A 22,602-nucleotide genomic window follows, 5' to 3' on the forward strand; every position below is an offset into this window, starting at 1 on the left:
TGATAATCCCTCCACATCCACTTCCTTTCAAACCTCTAGTCTATATTGCCAGAGAAGCTGTGTGTGTGTGTGTGTGTGTGTGTGTGTGTGTGTGTGTGTGTGTGTGGTGGGGACATGTATGTGGTGGCCAGAGGACAATGTCAGGTGTAAATTCTCACATATCATTCACCTTTCTCTTGAAATAGAGTCTTTCATTTTTTTTTTTTGAGACAGGATTTTCCCCTGGCCTGGTTATCACCATATTTACAGTATCTGGCCAGTGAACCTCAGAGATATCCACCTCCTTTGAGCTGGAATTACAGACATGGTTCACCCTTCCCAGCCTTCTGTTTTATTCCCTAGTCAGTTCTGATGGTTAAACTTTGTTCTTTGTTCTTTGTTCTAGATACTCCCTCTACTGACTGAGCCATTCTCTAGTCCAACATTTAAGCACCAGAAAACATGAGTTTGCCCATATTTTTTGCTGGCTGTTGGACCAGTGGCTTCTAATTTTGTTACCCTGAAGAGTGAAAGATTTTGTGAGGTTCAGTATTCTTGCCTGAGAAATGGGAAGAGCTAACACTTGCATCTTTAACCTGTTCATATTTAATTAGCCATGTGAAGGTCAAACAGTTTTTAAATGAAAAGCACCATGCATACTTACATACAGAACACTGTTTATCTGAATTGTAGAGACAACAGAGGTATAGCTTCCTACTTAAAGCCTTTCTAATTGGTCTTAGCTAATACATTCATTATTTTTCTTCCTAAAATAAAAGTAGTTTAAGGGTTCCTGTTATGAGGTGTTTCTTTGTATTAATTCAAATGTGAAGAAAATTGGTATTTACCATTGACCCAGTTTGTTGCATTATCACAGGGAGACTTTAAAGCGGGCTTTCTTGGAGTATTTTCTGAAACTGTAGAGCTGATATGAGTGACATTGTGTTTACATGACACCATGACAGGAAGGGTGACAAGATGAAAGCCGCATGACCCATTTACCTTGGCATCAGTCACCATGAGAAATAAGTCAGAGATGGTGTCACAGAACTTTCATTCAAACCATTAAACTGTCTGATAGGTCTTTCCCCATTTGAAAAAAATTAAAGTTCCATTAATTTCATCATCTGGGTTACTCTCTCAGACATTCATTTCCTCAGTAATTTTCCCATTCGAGCAGCATGGCTTTCACCTAGAGCACAGGCCATGTCAGCACAAACACAAAGGCTTCTGCAAATAGAATTTGGTAGTTAATCATATGCCAAATATCTGAGGTGGAGTGAAGACAGGTCAATAAAGGACTAAACTTCCAGGAAAGGGCCATGGAGAGTACCAGGGAAAGCCTAAAAGAATGCACCCTTTATGTAACAGCCTTCCCTACTCCACTAGCATATGGAAAGAAGGCAGGAAGAGCTGATACTATTCCATGCGAGGTGGAGATGTGTAAGACCAGAGACTGGATTGCCCAGAGGCCTAAGGTAGAATCAAAGACAACTACAAAAACAATTTCAATGAAATGATTCCTAAGGATGGTCTACTATACTCATAGATCCATGCCTTGTCCAGTCATCAGCAGAAAGGTTTCCTCTGGCAGCTTATTAGAGCAGATGCAGAGCTCCACAGCCAAATAATAGAGAGAGAGCTCAGGTTGGAGTTCTTCATTGGGTCCCTTAATTCTGAGCTCAGAGAAACCTGCAGAAGATGGGGAGGAGAAATTGTGGGAGCCAGAGGGGTCAATGACATGGGGAGAGCACGGCCTATGGAATCAACTAAGTAAGGTGCGTTGGGTCTCACAGAGACTAATGTGGCAATCACAGAGCCTGCATGGGTCTGTGTTCGGTCCTATGCATATATGTTGTGGTTGTTGGCTTGGTGGTTTGTTTGTTTTTTGGGGGGGGAACCACTGACAGTGGGGATACAGATGACTCTGGGTGTTTTGTTTTGTTTTGTTTTGTTTTGTTTTTTGTTTTGTTTTGTTTTTTGCCTGCTCCTGAGTCCTTTCCTCCTGTTAGGTTGCCTGACCCAACCTTGACGTGAAGGTTTGTTCCTGATCTCTTTGTATCTTGTTTGGTCATGTTCAGCTTATGCCCCTGGAAGGCTTGCTCTTTTTTGGGGGATGGGGGAGGAAAGGAGAGGTGGGAGTACTGAAAGGAGTAGAGCAAAGAGAAACTGGTCAAGATGTGGTATGTGAGAGAAGAAGATATTTTGAAAAGAAATAAAATATACTGTATAAAATTCTCAAAAAAAGAAAAGAAAATGAGAAATATAGTCAATAGAAACCATAGTTTATGCATGCTTTTATTTTTTTTAAATATCCTGAAGATGTTGAATTAAGCTTGTAATACAGTTTTCTTTTACAAAGGGAAAACAGAAACACACTAAACAGTATTTGAATTTGCATCCAACATAGACTAGGTCTTCTGTGCACAGTCTTAGCTTTCTTCTCCCTCCCAAGTGGGATTGAGGAGTCCTCACTTGGGCACCTCAACTTGTTGACTGCTTTGAGTTCTGTGGACTGTATCTTGGGTATTCTGTACTTTTTTTTTTTTTGGCTAGAATTCACTTATGAGTACAAACCACGCATGTCCTTTTAGGTGTGAGTTACCTCACACAGGATGATATTTTCTAGTTCCATCAATTTGCCTGCAAAACTAAGGTTGTCCTCGTTCTTTTTGTTTGTTTGTTTTGTTTTGTTTTGTTTTGTTTTGTTTTGTTTTGTTTTGTTTTGTTTTGTTTTGTTTTTTCAAGACAGGGTTTCTCTGTGTAGCCTTGGCTGTCCTGGAACTCACTCTGTAGACCAGGCTGGTCTTGAACTCAGAAATCCACCTGCCTCTGCCTCCCAAGTGCTAGGATTAAAGGCGTGCACCACCACCGCCCGGCTGGTCGTTCTTAATAGCTGAGTAATAGATCTCAGAAAATGGGGAGATCCCATGGATTGGCAGAATTAACATAGTAAAAATGGCCATCTTACCAAAGGCAATCTATAGATTCAATGCAATCCCCACCTCCATCAGCATATATTTATATTTACCTCTTAACTTGGCGCCTGGACATCACTCCGTCAATGTTGGCAAATTCTGGCAAATTCTTCTTCTTTGGTCATTGGTTTGTTTTGCCTTACTTCACTTTTCCTAGAGTGGTAGTTGTTGAGCATTCCCCCTCTGAACTGGAAGAAGGATGTAAACAGAAAGAAAGAAGGAAATGAATACAAACTTTGGAAATGCAATAAAAATTAAATGACACTTTTCTTTTTTTGTTCTTATAATTATTTTAATAAGGGTATTAGTGATCAAATGTACGTGCATGGGGTTACAAGGTGTCTTTCTTACACTTTCTATTTTTTTCAAATTAATTAAGGTATTTATTTATTTACTTACATCTCCCTCCTGGTCCCTTCCTCAGAGAGTCCCTCCCCTTTGAGGGGGTACTGCCTCTGGATGCCTACCCTGAGAGGTCTCAGAGTCTGAGCCACCAACCAAAGAACATATACAAGCTGGAACAAGGTCCCCAGCACATATGTAGCAGACAGGCACCTCAGTCTTCATGACTGCCTTGTCTGGCCTCAGTAGGAGAGATTTGCCTAATCTGGCACCTACCTCTCTTTTTTTCTCTTTTCTTTTCTTTTCTTTTCTTTTCTTTTCTTTTCTTTTCTTTTCTTTTCTTTTCTCTTTTTTGTACTTGTTTCATTTTTCCCCACATTTTTATTAGATATTTTCTTCATTTACATTTCAAATACTATCCCAAAAGTCCCCTATACCCTCCCCCCGCCCTGCTCCCCTACCCACTTACTCCCACTTCTTGGCCCTGGCGTTCCCCTGTACTGGGACATATAAACTTTGCTAGACCAAGGGGCCTCACTTCCCAATGATGGATGACTAGGCCATCTTCTGCTACATATGCAGCTAGAGACACAAGCTCTGGGGGTACTGATTACTTCATATTGTTGTTCTACCTATAGGGTTGTAGACCCCTTCAGCTCCTTGGGTACTTTCTCTAGCTTCTATATTGGGGGCCCTGTGTTCCATCCTATAGATGACTGTGAGCATCCACTTCTATATTTGCCAGGCGCTGGCAAACCCTCACAGGAGACAGCTATATCAGGGTCCCTTCAGCAAAATCTTGCTGGTATATGCAATAGTGTCTGCGTTTGGTGCTGATTATGGGATGGACCCCCCCCCCAAGGTGGGGGGGCAGTCTCTGGATGGTCCATCCTTTCGTCTTAGCTCCAAACTTTGTCTCTGCAACTCTTCCATGGGTATTTTATTCCATATTCTAGGGAGGAATGAAGTATCCACATGTTGGTCTTCCTTCTTGATTTTCTTGTGTTTTGGAAGTTGTATCTTGGGTATTCTAGGTTTCTGGGCTAATATCCACTTATCAGTGAATGCATATCAAGTGACTTCTTTTGTGATTGGGTTACCTTACTCAGGATGATATCCTCCAGACACATCCATTTGTCCAAGAGTTTCATAAATTCATTGTTTTTAATAGCTGAGTAGTACTCCATTGTGTAAATATACCACATTTTCTGTATCCATTCCTCTGTTGAGGGACATCTGGGTTCTTTCCAGCTTCTGGCTATTATAAATAGGACTGTTATGAACACAGTGAAGGATGTGTTCTTATTACCAGTTGGAACATCTTCTGGGTATATGCCTAGGAGAGGTATTGTGGGATCTAGTGGTAGTACTATGTTCAGTTTTCTGAGGAACTGTCAGACTGTTTTCCAGAGTGGTTGTACCAGCTTGCAATCCCACCAGCAATGGAGGAGTGTTCCTCTTTCTCCACATCCTTGCCAGCATCTGCTGTCACCTGAATTTTTGATCCAAGCCATTCTGATTGGTGTCAAGTGGAATCTCAGGATTGTTTTGATTTGCATTTCCCTGATGATTAAGGATGTTGAACCTTTTTTTTCAAGTGCTTCTAAGCCTTTTGGTATTCCTCAGTTGAAAATTCTTTGTTTAGCTCTGTACACTGTTTTTTAATGGGGTTATTTGAATTTCTGGAGTCCAGCTTCTTGAGCTCTTTGCATATATTGGATATTAGTCCCCTATCAGATTTAGGATTGGTAAAAATTCTTTCCCAATCTGTTGGTGACCTTTTGGCTTATTGACAATATCATTTGCCCTACAGAAGCTTTACAATTTTATGAGGTCCCATTTGTCAATTCTTGATCTTTCAGCACAGGCCATTGCTGTTCTGTTTAGGAATTTTTCCCCTGTGCCCATATCATTGAGGCTTTTCCCCACTTTCTCCTGTATAAATTTCAGTGTCTCTGGTTTTATGTGGAGTTCTTTGATCCACTTAGACTTGAGCATTGTACAAGGAGATAAGAATGGATCAATTCACATTCTTCTACATGATAACTGCCAGTTTTTGCCAGCACCATTTGTTGAAAATGCTGTCTTTTTTGCACTGGATAATTTTAGCTCCCTTGTCAAAGATCAAGTGACCATAGGTGTATGGATTCATTTCTGGGTCTTCAATTCTATTCCATTGATCTACCTGTCTGTTGCTGTACCAATACCATGCAGTTTTTATCACAATTGCTCTGTAGTACAGCTTGAGGTCAGGCATGGTGATTCCCCCAGAGGTTCTTTTATTGCTGAGAACAGTTTTTGCTATCTAGGTTTTTGGTTTTTTTTTTTTTGTTTGTTTTGTTTTTTTTTAATTCCAGATAAATTTGCAAATTGCACTTTCTAACTCAGTGAAGAATTGATTTGGAATTTTGATGGGGATTGCATTGAATCTATAGATTGCTTTCGGCAGGATAGCCATTTTGACTATACTAATCCTGCCAATCCATGAGCATGGGAGATCTTTCCATCTTCTGAGATCTTCAATTTCTTTCTTGAGAGACTTGAAGTTCTTGCCATACAGATCGTTCACTTCCTTAGTTAGAGTCACACCAAGGTATTTTATATTTTTTGTGACTATTCTGAACAAAAACTTAAGGTTTCTTTGAAGGTCTCTACCCAGCTCTGGGAATCTAACCTTAGGCTTCTTTACTCTCTCTTAGAGTTATATTTAAATTCAAACCTGTGGTATCAGCATGTGGGCCTCAAGAGTTAGAAACCCAGTTTTTTTTTTCATCATTAACTCACTTAGGATCACCTATCTTACTCTGTCAGAAATACACTATTGCTTCTGCTGAATCTGGACCTCAGGAAAACCTAATCAGGAAATGTACTCAGAGAAATCTTACAGAAACTTTCCTCAGAACTTTGGCTTCTGGGTCCCGGGATAGTATATGAAAGACGATTACTTAAGACCATTCTGCTCCGAACCACTGCAGTATGTCTGATTGTTGCTATCACCCCACTTTCTTTAAAACTACAACAGAGTCCTTTCCACAGAATCCAACCAAAAAAAGATGTTGCATTCTTGTGTTCTTTTGTCCTGCCCTGGGGATTAATTCTAGTTACATAAAAATATTTGCTTTTATAGTATCATGCACTTTCTACTTTCTATGTTATTTAACACTTAAAGTTATTTAGAACTTAAGATTATGAATCTTCAAAGAGTTCTCCTTCCTTTTCTGCTTCATTTTTTTTCTTAAGACAGTACTTCCAGAGATATGAGCAAACCATAAGAGACAGAAATACAATAACTCCCAGGAACTGTAACTGCATACAATAAAAATCTCAACTATCAACCAGGGCTGCCTTTACTTACTTTCTTGTATGGCAAAGGCAGAAATCGCTTAAGATAATTACATGACATACACTTTATAGGTAATTGTAGAGTCAAGAGAGGACTTATAAAGGGTCTGCGCTGGAATAAAAGTGGGGTTAGGTCCAGGAATGTCTAGTGTAGAATGTGGCCTGACACCTCTATCATTGGGGTATAGTTAAAGAGACAAGAATAGCTATAGAAGTTAGACAATCAGCCAAAATAAGAAAGAGGAAAAGAGGGAGAGTGGGGGAGAAAAGGGGAGAAGGGGGGGTAGAGAGACTTGTTTTATATATTCCATGTGTAATTTCACCTTTTTCTCTTCAGCTTGTGAAATGAGTGAGCATATATATCTCAGGGGATACATAAAAGCTGAGTCTTTTGACTTTCCATTTTAAAAATTGGCACTGGAGGATTAAATTAAGATCTAATCGGGAATGTAAGCCGACATAAAGATTCATTAAATGCTGTAGTTCAACGATGTCTTTGAGTAGTTGGGATATCTTAAATCAAATCCGTCCTTGATATCCACTTTTTCTGGACACATTCTGCTGCTATCACATCCATGGTTGTTGTTGCCCCTTTCTAAACTCGCTCAATATTTCACAGCTTGTAACATCCATAACTTTGTAAGAAGGTAATTAATCATTATGAGTGTGAAATCAATATGTTATTGCACTTCCCCCAAAAAGAAATGTCACACAGAGCATTCTAAATGAAAGAACTGGTCCTGAGCCCAAACTATTCCAAAAGGAGGATTCGTTCAAATATATCTGTTAATCTTTCTCACAAAAACAAATTTTATAAGAGTTGGCTGAGGACAGACAGATAATATAACATGGAAATCCCCTACACAATCACAGGAACTCTCTAGAGCATGCTTACGGTTAATTTATGACTTTGCGCCTTCCACGAGAACTATTGGGAGGAAATTCTTCTAGGCATACTTATGCTTTTGAATGTAAGTTCGTAAATCAATGTACTCCTGGAAAAATTATGGGTAATATGCATTATTTCAAATTATTACTAGATTCTCTTTGACTTCAAAGGGGTAAAAAACAATTAGTAGAGTAAGTGGTATTTAATCAGAAAAATAAATCTGTGGAAATATTCTCTTATTTATATAAATACACTGTAGCTGTCTTCAGACACAACAGAAGAGGGCATCAGATCCCATTACAGATGGTTGGGAGCCACCATGTGGTTGCTGGGAATTGAACTCAGGATCTCTAGAAGAGCAGTCAGTGCTCTTAACCGCTGAGCCATCTCTCCAGCCCCTGTGAACATATTCTTAAAATGGTGTATCAAAACAGACAGTCAAAAGAAATTAGTTAGCTAGTCAAAGGTCAACTCAAAAAAGGCAAAAGCAGCAGGCAAACTTAGAAGAAGGGATCTAAAGCGATAGGGATGCTTTAACTTAGTGTGTTTGGTACCTTACACATCAAGAGAGATGGTTTACATCGAGGGTTAATATATATTAAACCAGTGGGATGGCTCAGTGGCTAAGAAAACCCAACCTCCTGCAATGCTAGTTCTAAGAGACCTGAACACCCTCATCAGGCCTCTGTGGGCACTTGCGTTCATGTACACATATACACAAAAATACACACACATACACACACACACACACACACACACACACACACACTAAAAAGTGTAATATAATAAAAATGACTTACCCAGAGACTAGAGGACTTTATTTTTTAAAAAGAATTCCAAAGCAATACCTTCAAAAGGTGACAAATAGGCTTATAGATGGTGTTATGAAATGATTATAAAAGAACTGTATGTAGGACAAATGAAAAGACTACTATCTAAAATCCACATTAGCTGTATATAATGAACAGTGCAGGGACCCACCATAGTAACTCTTTGTATTCTGTCTAAGCTCCAAATCCACAGTTACCAAGCAATAGCCAGGTAGGTCTGACCTACTATAAAAGGGGATGCTTGCCCCTCTCTCTCTCTCTCTCTCTCTCTCTCTCTCTCTCTCTCTCTCACTCACTCATGCTTTCCCTTCCCCCTTCTCTCCTCATTCCCTTCCCCCTCTCTCTCCACATGCTCATGGCCGGTCTCTATTCCTCTACTTCTCTACTTTCTCTATCTCTGACTTTCTCTCCCTCTACTACTCTCTTAACTCCCCTCCCTATGCCCTTAATAAACTCTATTCTATGTGATACCATTGTGTGTCTGGTCCCTCGGGGGGAAAGCATGCTTCAGCATGGACTCACTGAGGCAGTCCCTTCCCTCATACCTGACTACACCTCCATAGAACATATCTTCCCTCTCTTTAAATTTTTATAAACACATCAGTAACTGCAAATAATATTAATCCTACTCTATAACACTTTTAACTTTAAAAAAATATTTTTAACCTACATTAATTCGGCTTCTGCATACAATGAGCTGTATGGAAGTTGTTCTTGGCAGTGGGATCCACTGGCATTGGCCTGAATTGGTTGCGAATCTCCATGGTCTTTCATCTTTAAAAAAGGCACACAATAACATTTAAATCAAGCAGAATTACACAGATGATAACCACGTTTGTCTTGTAAGCTTTGGGGATCAATAATATATGATGTTGTTACTTATTAGTTCTTACAAACCACTTACAGTCTTTTCTAGAATATTATTTCTTGACACTGACTTAGTAGCATAAACAATAAAAATAATTAATTAAGCACACACACACACATTGAAATGAAAATTTAGAACACACACACAACATATTGATTATTTAAAGGGAACACAGCTGCATTTGGAGGCAAAGAAATCTGGTTTTTAATTCTAATATCCTAGACCTTTAATTTTTATTTTGTTTTTCTGTGAGTGCTGGGATCAGGCCTCAAACATGCTGCTTAAGTCATAGTTCACTGAGATACAACTTCACTAAGCTTTTTTAGAAGCTGTTTCTTCAGCTATGAAATAGGAGCTAAATAAGCTATAAGATTGTTACTGTGTGTACAGTATAACACTTGTCCTTGGCCAAAAAGTCCAGAAGGGATATATATAGTGTATAAAACACAGAGGTAGAGCGAAATAACAAACCAGAAATAATATTCACTAAACATTGGTTCTCTCTTACTGTCTGTTCCTTCTCTGTTGTTGAACATAAAAGACAACTCTAAATAAAAGAAGAAATCTGACCCATTGTACAGATCTAGAAATGAACTCTTTGAGCATCTACTTAAGGTTTTTGGTTTGTTTGTTTATTTGTTTGTTTGTTTGTTTGCAAGATAGAACCTGAAGCAAAGCTTGAATAGTGATAAATAATTGGAAATCTTCAGAATAGCAAAAGAAATGCACGTCACAAAAGAATGTGAAATAAATTGAGTGTTTATGACTCAGAGATCTTTGATTCATAAATGATTCAGTCTTTCCTCTGTTGCTGGTAACAGCAGCATACAGACTAGAGAGAAACATCAAGGTCTGGGGTTCACCTATAAGGAGAGATGAGGATAGACCATATCTGTTTCCATCATCTATCGGTTTGTACTTGGGGAGTTTCAGTTGAGTTGTCCAGTTGCACTTTAAGAGTGGGCTTTCTCCAAAAGTGGCTGGATTAAGCAATGGGCCAAGACTTTCAAAAGGAGGTTAATCCCAAAAATGCAAAACAATATATACTTTGTATCAACAAGTATGTCCAGAGTCATTGATGCTGTTGTGTGGCTCTTTCCTCTAGGCTGAGTACGATCAAGTACATCCTCACTAATGGAGACTATTAACAGTTTCATCTAGAGAGAGGAGGAAGGCCCATAAAGCCCCATCCAACCTGGAGAACGTATCAATGGTAAACAGTTGCTGAGAGGGGAAAACTCTCCAGTAGTTTATCTGCCAATAACTTTCCCCAGTCTAGAGCCCTCAACCATGTTTGTGTGAATAGCTCCAATAAATTTAATGTTTCACCAAACTGGACACAGGCAGAATTTTTAATCTGTGACTGTCCTCTCTTTTTGAAGTGATAAACTCCCAAGGAAAAGTAGCACAGCGATCAGATTTTTCTTCATAATATATTTTATTGTAATTATATAGAAAAATTACATCCATATCAACCCATCATGGTTCCCTTAAAAAAGAAAGAAAGAAAAAGAAAAAGCAGGCCTCCCAGAGATGTCCCAGTAGGAGGAAAAGAGTCTCAAGCACAGGCAAAAGTGTCAGAGATACCCTGTCCCTCACCTCTTCTCTCATTGCTGGGAATCCCACAAGAATACCAAGCTATACAACCATAAGGTATATACAGAGGACCTAGCTCAGACCCAGACAGGGTCCATGTTTGTTGCTTCAGTCTCTGTGAGTCCATGTAAGTCCTACTTAGCTGATTCTGTGGGCAATGTTCTCATGGTACCCCTCTGTCTCCTACAGTTCTTCCTCCCATCTCCTATGGGGTTCCACAGGCTCTGCCTACTGTTTGGCTAAGGTTCTGTGCATCTGTTCCCATCAGTTACTGGATGCTGCCTCTCTGAGGACAACTGGGCTGGGCACTGATCTATGAGTAGAGCAAAATATCATTAGGAATTATTTCATGAACTTTTTTTTTCCATTCATGTTTGGTTCTATCCTAGGTCATCAAAGCTGTTGTATGTTTCTTTTCTCTAGGTTGAACATAATCAACGGACATCTGAAAAGCTTTATGTAGTAGTGAGGTTGTATTTCAGTGGGCTACCACTGAAATTCAGTATAGTATGCTTGAGGCTTGATTCTCAGCACTGAAAGAACAACCAAATAAAAATAAGTTTTAGGTAATATGTTTAAATTCTTTAAGTGAAATAATTGGAATTAAAAGCCATATTTATTTGTCCCCAAAAGTAACTGTGTTCCCTTTAAGCAATTGATATGTTGGGGTTGTTTGTTTGTTTGTTTGTTTGTTCAGTTTCCCTCTATTGTTTTCTCTCTCTCTCTCTCTCCCTCTCTCTCTCTCTCTCTCTCTCTCTCTCTCTGTGTGTGTGTGTGTTTAATTAATCTGTTTACATTATTAAGTCAGTAACAAGAAACAATGTTCTAGAAAAGATTTTAAGTGGTTTGTAGAAGATCAGTCTCTGAGCCAAGTCTCCTGCTAATGAGGAATACGATCCTGAACTGATACATCTTTTATAACCAGATACGCGAAATCAAACTTCCTTCCTTAAACCATTTAAGCTCTTACTGTTGGGTTTTTAAAAGGATGAGGATGAGAAGTGTCTTCAAATATACAGAATGCCTTCAAACATGGGGAAGTGTCTTCAAATATACGGAATGCCTTCAAACATGGGAAAGGTCTTCAAACATGGAGAAAGCCTCTGTAGAGGGGCGTAGGTTCATCTATTTATTGTATAGTATAGATACTTAATTATTCAATAAAATGCTAGACTGTTTTGATTATTCTGACTTCCCTGAGTAACTGTCTATGATATTCTCATCCCTTTGTTTCCTCAGGACTTTCATCTTCAAAACTGGAAGTAACAACTACTTTTCTTAGTGGAAAAACTAACTAGAATAGTTTTTTAAAGTAATAAATATTATAAAGTGATCAAGAAAGGTTAGATGTGCAGAGATAGACTTTGTTGCTATTTGATAGTATTAGGAGCAAAAAAAACTCACCAAACAGAACAGCTCATCACAAATTTTAATGACACATAGAATTCATTAACAATTTGATATTTGGCATATCCAAATCTATGCAAACAAATAAAACCCTGCATATGTGCAAAAACATATTGGCCACCCCCCAAGAAACAGCTTTCAAAATTAAAATAATCCTGTTTTCTCATCTTAAGTAAAATGCCTACTCTATTATATTTAACTGTCAAACTCAGGGAATGTAAATAAGTGGCTAAACTGTAGGCCTTTTGTCAGAAATACAGGAATGTTCTCTGACACTAAGAAGTAACATTACAAAAGCAATGAACAGATTTAAGTCATTGGGTATTTCTTTTGTTGCTTTTGCTTTGAGACATTATCAAATATCTCCTATGATAAAACAAAGAAATAATCCTACAGTATTCCCTTCCCTACTTTCTGTGTTCATTTTTAAAGATATACTATTTCTTCCATATTGTTTAAGTATTTTCTTTTTAAAAAAAATCCCACATGTAGTCTATATTAAAACGAGCCTCAGTTTTATCAGTTTTGTTCTGGCTTTATTTTGCAATTTGTTGTTGATGTTTCTGTTTCTATAAACAGTCTTGTTTTATATAGTTCTCTTTGAGCATGATTCCTGCAATTCAGCCTTCCCTTCGTGGTCTGCATTTTATTGTCAAGCAAATCTTTTCAAAGGGGGATCAAATGTATTCTATTCCCGTGCCTTCCCTAAATGTTTGCTCTTGCCTTTATCCTCAGAAGACAACTTGGCTTGGGAAATGACTCTTTAGCGTGGTTCATTTCTCCCGGCATGAATTTTATAGCCATTGCAGCGCTGGTTTCTGGCATTAAGCTTGGCACAAGTCAAACCACAGAATTCCCTCCATTCAAGCTCTGACGCCTGGATTTTATCACAACTTCCCCTTTCGAGGAGGTTTCTCCATGTTCTATTCCTTGAGTCTTCCTGTCTCAAAACATCTGCCAGTTCCTTCTACATTTGCGTGACAAGATGATTACGTCTATTATTACTTAGTCACACTTTCGTTGCCACAATACTGAATCCATATTGCTTGATTATCTTTTGCTTATTGACTGTCATAGAGTAATCTAAGGACAGCCCGTCAGAGAGAGTAAAGAATTATTCCACTGTCAGAGTTCAGTAACCAAACACAGATATGTAAAAATGTTTACCTGGAATATAACAAACTATCACAGAATTATTTTTCTTTCAAGAAATTGTCTTCAATCACACCTTCATTGAATTGCCTAATTCAGCTACACAGAGTTTTTGCATTACTTAGCTTTGGTTTTCTCCCATGTTCTAGAATAACAGGGTTTGCTTCAGCAGCTGCTTAGCCTTTTTCCTATAATTATGTTGAACCTGTTAATATTTACTATTTCAACCATAAACTTGTGTCAACTATTTCTAACTTGTTTCTTAATCATATAATAATATATATATATTAGTTCTGGTTTTATTGCATCGTCTCATTCTGTAACCCAGCCTAACTCACTATGGAACTTACTATGTAGCCCAGGCTTGTCTCAGACTCATAGCCATTGTCCTGCCTCATCCCCTGAATGCTGGGATTATAGCTATGAGCCATGGTGTTCAGGAAAAATACTATCTTCAGCTCCATGTTTTTCTGTTCTATTTATTATCTACACTTTTTGTCTCTGTTTACTATTTATTATTTGTTTTTTTTTGAGGTTGTGTTACTGAATCAAGCTTTCATTATTTCCTTCTACAAAAACAAACACCTAAAAATATGTTTATATCCTATGTTATATTTTCTAAAATTAAGTTCTCTTTTTAAAAAAATACTGTATTTGTTTGTTTGTTTGTTTGTTTTTTGAGCCAGAGTTTCTCTGAATAGCCCTGGCTGTCCTGAAACTCTCTTTGTAGACCAGGCTGGCCTCAAACTCAGAAATCCGCCTGCCTCTGCCTCCCGAGTGCTGGGATAGAAGGTGTGCGCCACCACGCCCGGCTAAAATACTGTATTTCTTATTTCATTTCTTTCTGTCTTGTTATGCTTAACCCAGACAACTGTGCTAAACCTGTTACTTACTCTAATAAACATCACCATTTCCATATAATTTCCTTTTCTCTTATATAGGGCCTGACTGTGCTGCATATATTAAAGAGAAAAAGTGGGAAGAACAGAATGGAAAAGTTGCTGAGATTGGTTATCTTTAGTGGTGGTAATGGTGGAGGAGGTAGTGGTGGTGGTGGTGGTGGTGGTGGTGGTAGTTGTGGAGTGTGTGTATAAGAGGGGGAGAGGGGCCCTATGTAGCCCTGGTTGTCCTGAAACTCACTGTGTAGATCAGTCTGGTATTGAACTCACAGAGATCCATCTACCTCTCCCTTCCAAGATCAGAGACTGTGGTGGTTTGAATATGCTTGGCCCAGAGAGTGGCTCTTTTAGAAGGTGTGGCCTTGTTGGAGGAAGTGTGTCATTGTGGCTGTGGGTTTTAAGGCTCGAATCCTAGCTTCCTGGAAGCCAGTCTTCTCCTAGCAACCTTCAGGTGAAAATATAGAACTCTCAGCTCCTCCTGCACCATACCTGCCTGGATGTTGCCATGCCCTGGTATTGATGATAATGGACTGAACCTCTGGACTTGTAAGCCAGCACCAATTAAATAATGTCCTTATAAAAGTTACCTTGGTCACAGTGTCTGGTCACAGCAGTAAAATCCTATCTAAGACAGGGACTAAAGTTATACGTTATCACACTCAGCTCTCTCATATATTTTCTGGGAAATACCTTGTGACCAAGTTCTTCACACTTGATGAATGCATATATTCTTTTTATGGAGAGAGAAGAGAATTTAAGCATGGGTTTCAGAATGCTCCTCATTTCAATGTGTATCTCACCAGGAAGACTATATCCCTATAATTTGCACATAATATTTCACTCTTCTGTTCTCTCAGTGGCTGGGTTTTTTTTAATCTCCTTATCTTTATCTTCTCCCTTAGTAATAATTCTTATTATTGTAGGGAAACCTTAGCTTGAATTGTCAATGAACTTTATCTGTCTCTTTATTTTCTTTTATCACATCTACATGTGTATGGGTTTGTATAGATAGATACAGATGTATATATTTTGCCTCTTCTTGACTTCATTTGCTCACTGGTCTATAATCAAGAACTGGTTAAAATACAAAATTAAACAAAAGTACACCAAAGGCAACATACATTTCAAACCAAAGTTAGATTGCCACTCATTGGGCGACTGTAATGCCAGCAGACATAGGTTTAATGAAGAAAGATAATGTATTCTGAGTCTGAAAGAGCAGGAAGGTGGACAGACTACAGATGACTCCAATCAAATTCAGTTTTTAAAAAGTCACTGGAACTGATGGCTTTAGCTACAGATCTGGATTTGGCCAATGAGTTTGGTCAATCAACATAGTGTCAGGGGGACATCAGTGCCAAGTGAGACTAAATTACTGATCTTTGCAACATCCAAGATGGCATTATCAGGAATCTCATGACTTGAACGGAAACAATGAAAGTAAGATGTGGAACAGGAACCACTCAGTGAGTATCTCAGAGATTAAGTCCAAGCAAGAAGAACTGGGTAAAGGGTCAGGCAGGGTCTGGGTTCAGGAAAAGAATCTTAGGAAAGGATAGTATATACTGGCAAAACAATAATGAAAACCCAAGTCACTGAAGTTCTCAGGTTATGAAGAGGTGAGACAGGATAGGGATGACAGCTAAGTACCTGAGCTCTATTCCCCATCCTGATATGCTGTTAACTGCATTCAATAAGTCACTCTGGCATTCTAATACTAATTTTATCACTCCACATTAAGAAAAAGAACCTGAGGAGTAGCATCTTGGTGACCATATAACCTGAAACTAGAAGTAGCATTGGCAGGAAAAGAAGACTCTGGGAAACAGTTGCTAAGTTTGCACACAAGTTTTGCAAAGAATTATCATCAATTTCAAGGTCAGTATCTTGATTCACTAGAGGCACAAATAGAGGGGCCTTAGAGACGATTTGTAAACATTGCTGTTCTGCCACAATTTACCCCGAGGTAAGCGCACAAATGCAGCCATTCATCAATATAATGTGTTTAAAGATGTTCATATGCTCAGTATAATTATAGTATGTCCAATTCCCACCAAAATTCCCTATCCATCATGGCTCCTGCTCCTTAAGTTCCTTTAACAAATGGTACTTTAATAAATATTACTATCTAAATGTTTAGTTTTCCTGCCCTAAATGTGTCATTCCAATCACAAAAATAATAAAAGAAACAACAGACTATAATATTTTAAGTATGTATCTACCAAATATTTATTTTTGTTCATGCATAAAACATTCTTTAAAATGAAGGGACCGATCTTTTCAAAGAAAATTGACAAAAGAAAAGGCAACAAAGTATATATTCTTAAGATGATATATAAAATATAATCAAGGAGATCTTATTAGTACACATGGGATTAGGCCATTTTATAAAAACAAGTTCATAAGTTGCTGGTGAAAATATTCATTCTTATGTTTCTCAGAAGTTTTTTGAGGACATGCATAAAATATGTTAGAGCATAAATAGCCTTAAAACCATGTATTTCCTTTTAATAATTTATTTGCTTAAATAAGATTTCAAAATTTTATTTAATTTACATAAAAGTAGAAACCAATTAAAGTCAAAATGTACTTTTAAAAATATTTTATGCCAGTTGTTGAATGGAATGGCATATTAATTTCTCTAATAAACTGTCTAAGTAGTTCGGAAATTTTGCTGACCACATTCCTAAATTGGATTGTCAAATAGTATGTCTACTTTGCATGTATACTGTACAGATTCCTAGGGTAGAGAAAAATCACTCCAAAGAAGTTTCTGGAGCAGCTACTTACATGTAATAACAAAGTATTATTTGTGAAAGTGATATGTGCATATTTCCAAAGTATACACTGTACATTTGTTCTCAAAAACTTTTTTAGAAACACACACAAACCTAAGCTTTATAAACCCTGCAAATTTCTCTTTGTTTTTCCTTAATATACGCATTTTTAGGAAATTTAATGAAGTATATGTGTTTGTATTATTAATTGAGATTTAAATCTTTCCCCAGTTGTACTCATGGGAACAAAGTTTCATCACATGAGTGATGTTCTCCACCACAGAAATCTGTCCAGTCTTTATGCAAAGTAGACATACTATTAGACAATGAAACCTAGGAATGTGGTTAGCAAAATTTCCAAACAACTTAGACAGTTTACAAGAGAAATTAATAATATGTCATTTCATTGCAACAATTGGCATAAAATATTTTTAAAGTGCATTAATCCAGACCCTCAGAGCTCCCAGGAACTAAACCACCAACCAAAGAGCATACATGGGCTGGTCCATTGCTCATGGTACACACGAATGGTACATATGCCTTATCTGGCATTAGTGGGAGGGAAAGCACTTGGTTCTGTGGAGGCCTGATGCCCCCAGACAAAGGGGATGCTAGAGGGGTGAGGTAGGAGTGGTAGATAGGTGGAGGAGCACCCTCTTAGAGGCAAAGGGGAGGAGGATGGGGTGGAGGGTTTCATAGAGGAGAGACTGGGAAGGGGGATAACATTTGAAATATAAACAAATCAAATTATTAATAAATAAAAAGTACATTAATACTACTACATTAATACTACTGTACTAATACCATGGCTGTTTACTTTATGTAATTAGGAATATGATAAAAAGAGCTGTCCCCATTAGTACAACCGTGGAAACTTTAAATCCCCCAATTAGTAATACAAACATTATTTATCATTAAATTACCTAAGAATGTTTATAGAAGAATGCACAAGCACTTTTTTTCTGAGATGAGCCCTAACGTTCATCAGACTTTCAAAACAGACTTCATACACCATAAATATATTTTTAAAATATTTGTGATTTTTGTATTTTGTTACTTAAAATAATTTTTAATTTTCAATATATTTTGATCATATTCTTCCCTCCTCCAAGCCCTTCCAGATCCTCTTCCCATCTCCACCTTCTCACTTTAAGTTCTTCCTCACAACACAAACAAAAACCCAATACAACAAAAAACCTCCAAACCAAAAAATAAACAAAATAAAATAAAGTACCACCCCCCAAAAGCAAAACAAAACACCAAACTATAACCAAATAAAAGAATACCAAAAATATAAATAAATAAAATAAATAAAAAGAAACACGTGGAGTCCGTTATATATTGGTCAACTACTCCTGAACCCAAAACATTCCCTGAATAGTTGGTCTATCCAGTGTCACTCCACTGGAGAAAACCGATTTTCCTCCCCCAGCAGGTGTGAAGGCAAGTTCAGTTGTTAAGCCTTACTCTGGTGGTTAGGTTTTTATTCATTCATTGCTTCATTTTTTAAAAAATAAATACCCAAGTAAAATATAGTATAAAACAAAAACTATTACATCGGAGTTACAAGACAACCCAACAGAAGAAAAATGAGCCCAAGAAAAGGCACGAGACTCAGAGACCCACTAAACTATTTCTCTTCAGATTGTGTAAATCTTTTGCCTTTCACATTAAATATCTTTAAAATACCGTTTATCATTATTTAGTGTTCTTAAAATAACATTCGATTGAGGTGGCTAATTAATGCCAATGTTTTGAAGTATTCTTTATCAGGAAGGTTGTTAAAATGAAGTCTCAGTTTACCATTCTTCATTTTTCTCTGTCTTCTCCACATGAGGCTGTGGAACGCCATCACAACTGTTCTACACAGTCCACTTTCAGGAACATCTGAACTTCAGAGAGTGATCAAAGCTTCCAAAGTAAACAAGGTAAGGGAACAGCAGATACTGTTCAATTGTGGATAATCCACATTCTTTCAGTGTTTATCTTATAAGAAAATGTTTAAAGACAATATGGAAAGCAGCTGATTAAATGACCAGGATTTATGATAATGTGTATTTCATTAAAGTCTTAGTATTCTTTTCCTAAACTTCAAATGTGTCCTCTAAACCCAAAATGGGGCATTTCCTGTCTTTTTCAGCTTGGGACTTACAGTCAAATTTTCCTCTATTTTTCTCTCTAATGGAAAAATTATTAAACTGGAATGCACAGAGGGGCATTTTTTTTTAGCACAGAGGAAAACCAGAGATTACTGAGAAAAATGAATGTATTTAATATCCCAAATATTTTTATAACTACATGAAAAATCATTTTTAAACTTTGGAGAATTGTTATTTATATTAAATACAATAAACTGGAAACTGTATATTATACCTAGTCAGTCCGTCTTATAATTTCATAATAAGCCAAACGAAACTTTATAAATATTGTAAGGCATATTTTTCAGTGGAGGACCAGATACATAATAGAAATCTTCAAATTATAGAGACTTAAATGCTACACTTATTTTTCCCTCATGGAAAAGAAACCTAAAGAGACAAGTAGTGGTGACCTCACCAGTTGATCATCATGGAGAGTAACTCTGCTCAGCTTGCCCCTAACCATCCTTGGAGTATAGCTTTGGCCTGTATTTCAAGATGGCTATTCTAACACTCTGGGTAGCTGATTGAGGACAGAATGAGAAAAGCCAGGAGGGAAGCAGTCTATAAATCCTATACAACTGCTCAAGTTTCTTCATGACCCAGAACTTCATAGTTTCCAATGTTGGAAGTAGAAAGATACCCCCAAATCCCAACATCCAACCCTTCGGCTTCCTGAGTGTGCTGTGTGACTAACAGAACTTGTCTTATGAAATTAACGTATAGAACTGAAAACAAGGAAAATATAATGGACTCTCTAAAGGGGCCAATTTAATCACATGAATCCTTAAAAACAAAGAGTATTCTACAACTAAGAGAGAGAGAGAGACAGAGAGAGAGAGAGAGAGAGAGAGAGAGAGAGAGAGAGAGAGAGAGAGAAAGAGCTTAAGGGAAAATAAGCATCCAAGAAGCTTCAATGCCTGCACCTCTCATGGTCCTTAACATGGAGAGAGCCACACTGCAATAAGGACCAAAAAAAAAAAAAAAATTCTAATTGTCCAGGGTAGCTCTTGGCCTATTGCAGTCAGAAAATAGGAGTTTAAACCCTACATTAAAAAACAAAACAAAACAAAACAAAAAAAACAAACAAAAAATAGATTCGATCAACAACATGAAGAGAATGGAAGGGGCTGCGTGCCAGCAAAGGCCTCGTAATTAGCAACTTGACTCAGTTTTACAAAACCCAATATACAAAAAATAAAAATAGAAAAGCTAACCCAGAGTGCTGACCTAAAAATAATATGTATTTTGTTCTCAGTTATTACATATATGCTAATTCATTACATAAGCTGTCTAAAAATTAATATGCAAAAAATAGACAAAATAATGTATAATAGAGATCAGTATGTGTAGGTTTTCTTATGTGTGGCAGCTGATAACTGTGGTTTAATTTGTTGAAAAAATAAACGAGTATTTGTTCAACTATTTGTCTTTCCACCATACAAGGGTAAGGAGAGGAAAGGGTTAGACTTCATATTTTTAGCATTAAACCAAATTAATGAATATAACTCCCAAAGAGGTCCAAAAGTTCTTAGAGATGGTTTTAGAAAATCAAACGTTTCCAATTTACCATTCAATATACTGAGGTTTAAAACTGAATATGAGGAAAGGCAACAGAAGACAAGACACATCTTATAGTGCAAGCTGAGCACATGATCCCTCTAACGACCCTCGATGGCTCTCTGGGTGTTCCTTTGGTTTACACACAAACACACTCGTGCTTTCCAAATTATTCAACATAGTTTCATACTACAACTTTCATTTCTTTTGTATCCATATTGCATCCATTTATGTAATTATTAAACTATTACATAAGCAGAAACTTGTATGCAGGGTCATAGCTCTTAAGTGATAAGAAAGAAATGAATTAGGTGTGGTAGAATACACATGGTACTTGCTCACATGAGTACCACAACTAGAAGTCAGAATATCTGCAGATGGAACAAAAAAACAACCTTATTATATGTGTGTGTGTATATATATAGTGTATATATATATATATATATATATATATATATATATACATATATACATACATATATACATATATGTATACATATACATATATATATAACATTTAACTATAACTACAGAAATAACACTGAAAATGCAGGAAGGCTTGGCATGGCACATGCCTGTATTCCATCATGGACCACAGAGAAAAACCCTGTCTCATGAAGCAAACAAAGCCCCAGACTGTTGAGCATGTAGCCAGATGATCAGTCCTGGCTTTTATGAGGCCTTTCAGTTCTACTTCTCTCAGAAAGTAGGACAATTGGTCAGTACTCCTCATACTCAACACTCTATAAGGCTTGAATAAGACTAAACTCACCGAATCTACAGTCTCCCTTTGTTGGGGGAACCCTATCTCTTTTCTGTGTCTAAGAGAGAAGTCAAGGAGGATATCTGAGACAGGTGAGGTTGGGGAGTTTGGGGAACTCAACAGGAATGGAGCAGTCCTGGTTCTGACAAGGAAGTGGGTAGACACTAAGCCAAGTTTGAAAAGAGGACAAGTAGGGAGAAAGTGGGCAGCCTTGTCTAGTCCCTGATTTTAGTGGGATTGCTTCAAGTTTCTCTCCATTTACTTTGATGTTGGCTACTGGTTTGCTGTAGATTGCTTTTATTATGTTTAGGTATGGGCCTTGAATTCCTGATCTTTCCAAAACTTTTATCATGAAGGGATGTTGGATTTTGTCAAATGCTTTCTCAGCATTTAACGAGATGATCATGTGTTTTTTGTCTTTGCGTTTGTTTATATAGTGGTCTATGTTGATGGATTTCTGTATATTAACCATCCTTGCATCCCTGGGATGAAGCCTACTTGGTCATGATGGATGATTGTTTTGATGTGTTCTTGGATTCGGTTTTCGAAGATTTTATTGAGTATTTTTGCATCGATATTCATATGGGAAATGGGTCTGAAGTTCTCTTTCTTTGTTGCAATACCTCTCCTAGGCATATACCCTGAAGAAGTTCCAACTGGTAATAAGAACGTATGCTCCACTATGTTCATAGCAGCCTTATTTATAATAAGCCAGAAGCTAGAAAGAACCCAAATGTCCCTCAACAGAAGAATGGATACAGAAAATGTGGTACATTTACACAATGGAGTACTACTCAGCTATTAAAAACAATGAATTTATGAAACTCTTGGACAAATGGATGTATCTGGAGGATATCATTCTTAGTGAGGTAACCCAATCACAAAAGAATTCATTAGATATGCACTTACTGATAAGTGGATATTAGCCCAGAAACATAGAACACCCAAGATACAATTTGCAAAACACAAGAAAATCAAGAAGAGGGAAGACCAATGGGTGGATACTTCAATCCTCCTTAGAATACAGAACAAAATACCCATGAAAGGAGTTACAGAGACAAAGTTTGGAGCTAAGACAAAAG

At 37.4% G+C, this 22,602-nt stretch overlaps 1 long non-coding RNA gene across 3 annotated transcripts; it reads left to right on the forward strand.

The window, feature by feature from the left end:
* The first annotated feature begins 1,359 nt into the window (after positions 1-1,359).
* Positions 1,360-22,189, forward strand: Gm30147. 3 transcript variants are annotated; one of them, XR_376094.2, is made up of 4 exons: positions 1,360-1,457; positions 16,024-16,160; positions 18,897-18,987; positions 22,153-22,189. It is a non-coding gene; the product is annotated as a predicted gene, 30147 (long non-coding RNA). The 3 variants fall into 3 exon arrangements; XR_867645.1 differs by lacking the exon at positions 1,360-1,457 and adding an exon at positions 1,508-1,757; XR_867646.1 differs by lacking the exon at positions 16,024-16,160.
* Positions 22,190-22,602: the final 413 nt, after the last annotated feature.

Source organism: Mus musculus, chromosome 3, assembly GCF_000001635.26.
Source record: "Mus musculus strain C57BL/6J chromosome 3, GRCm38.p6 C57BL/6J".
NCBI classification, from domain to species: Eukaryota; Metazoa; Chordata; class Mammalia; order Rodentia; family Muridae; genus Mus; species Mus musculus.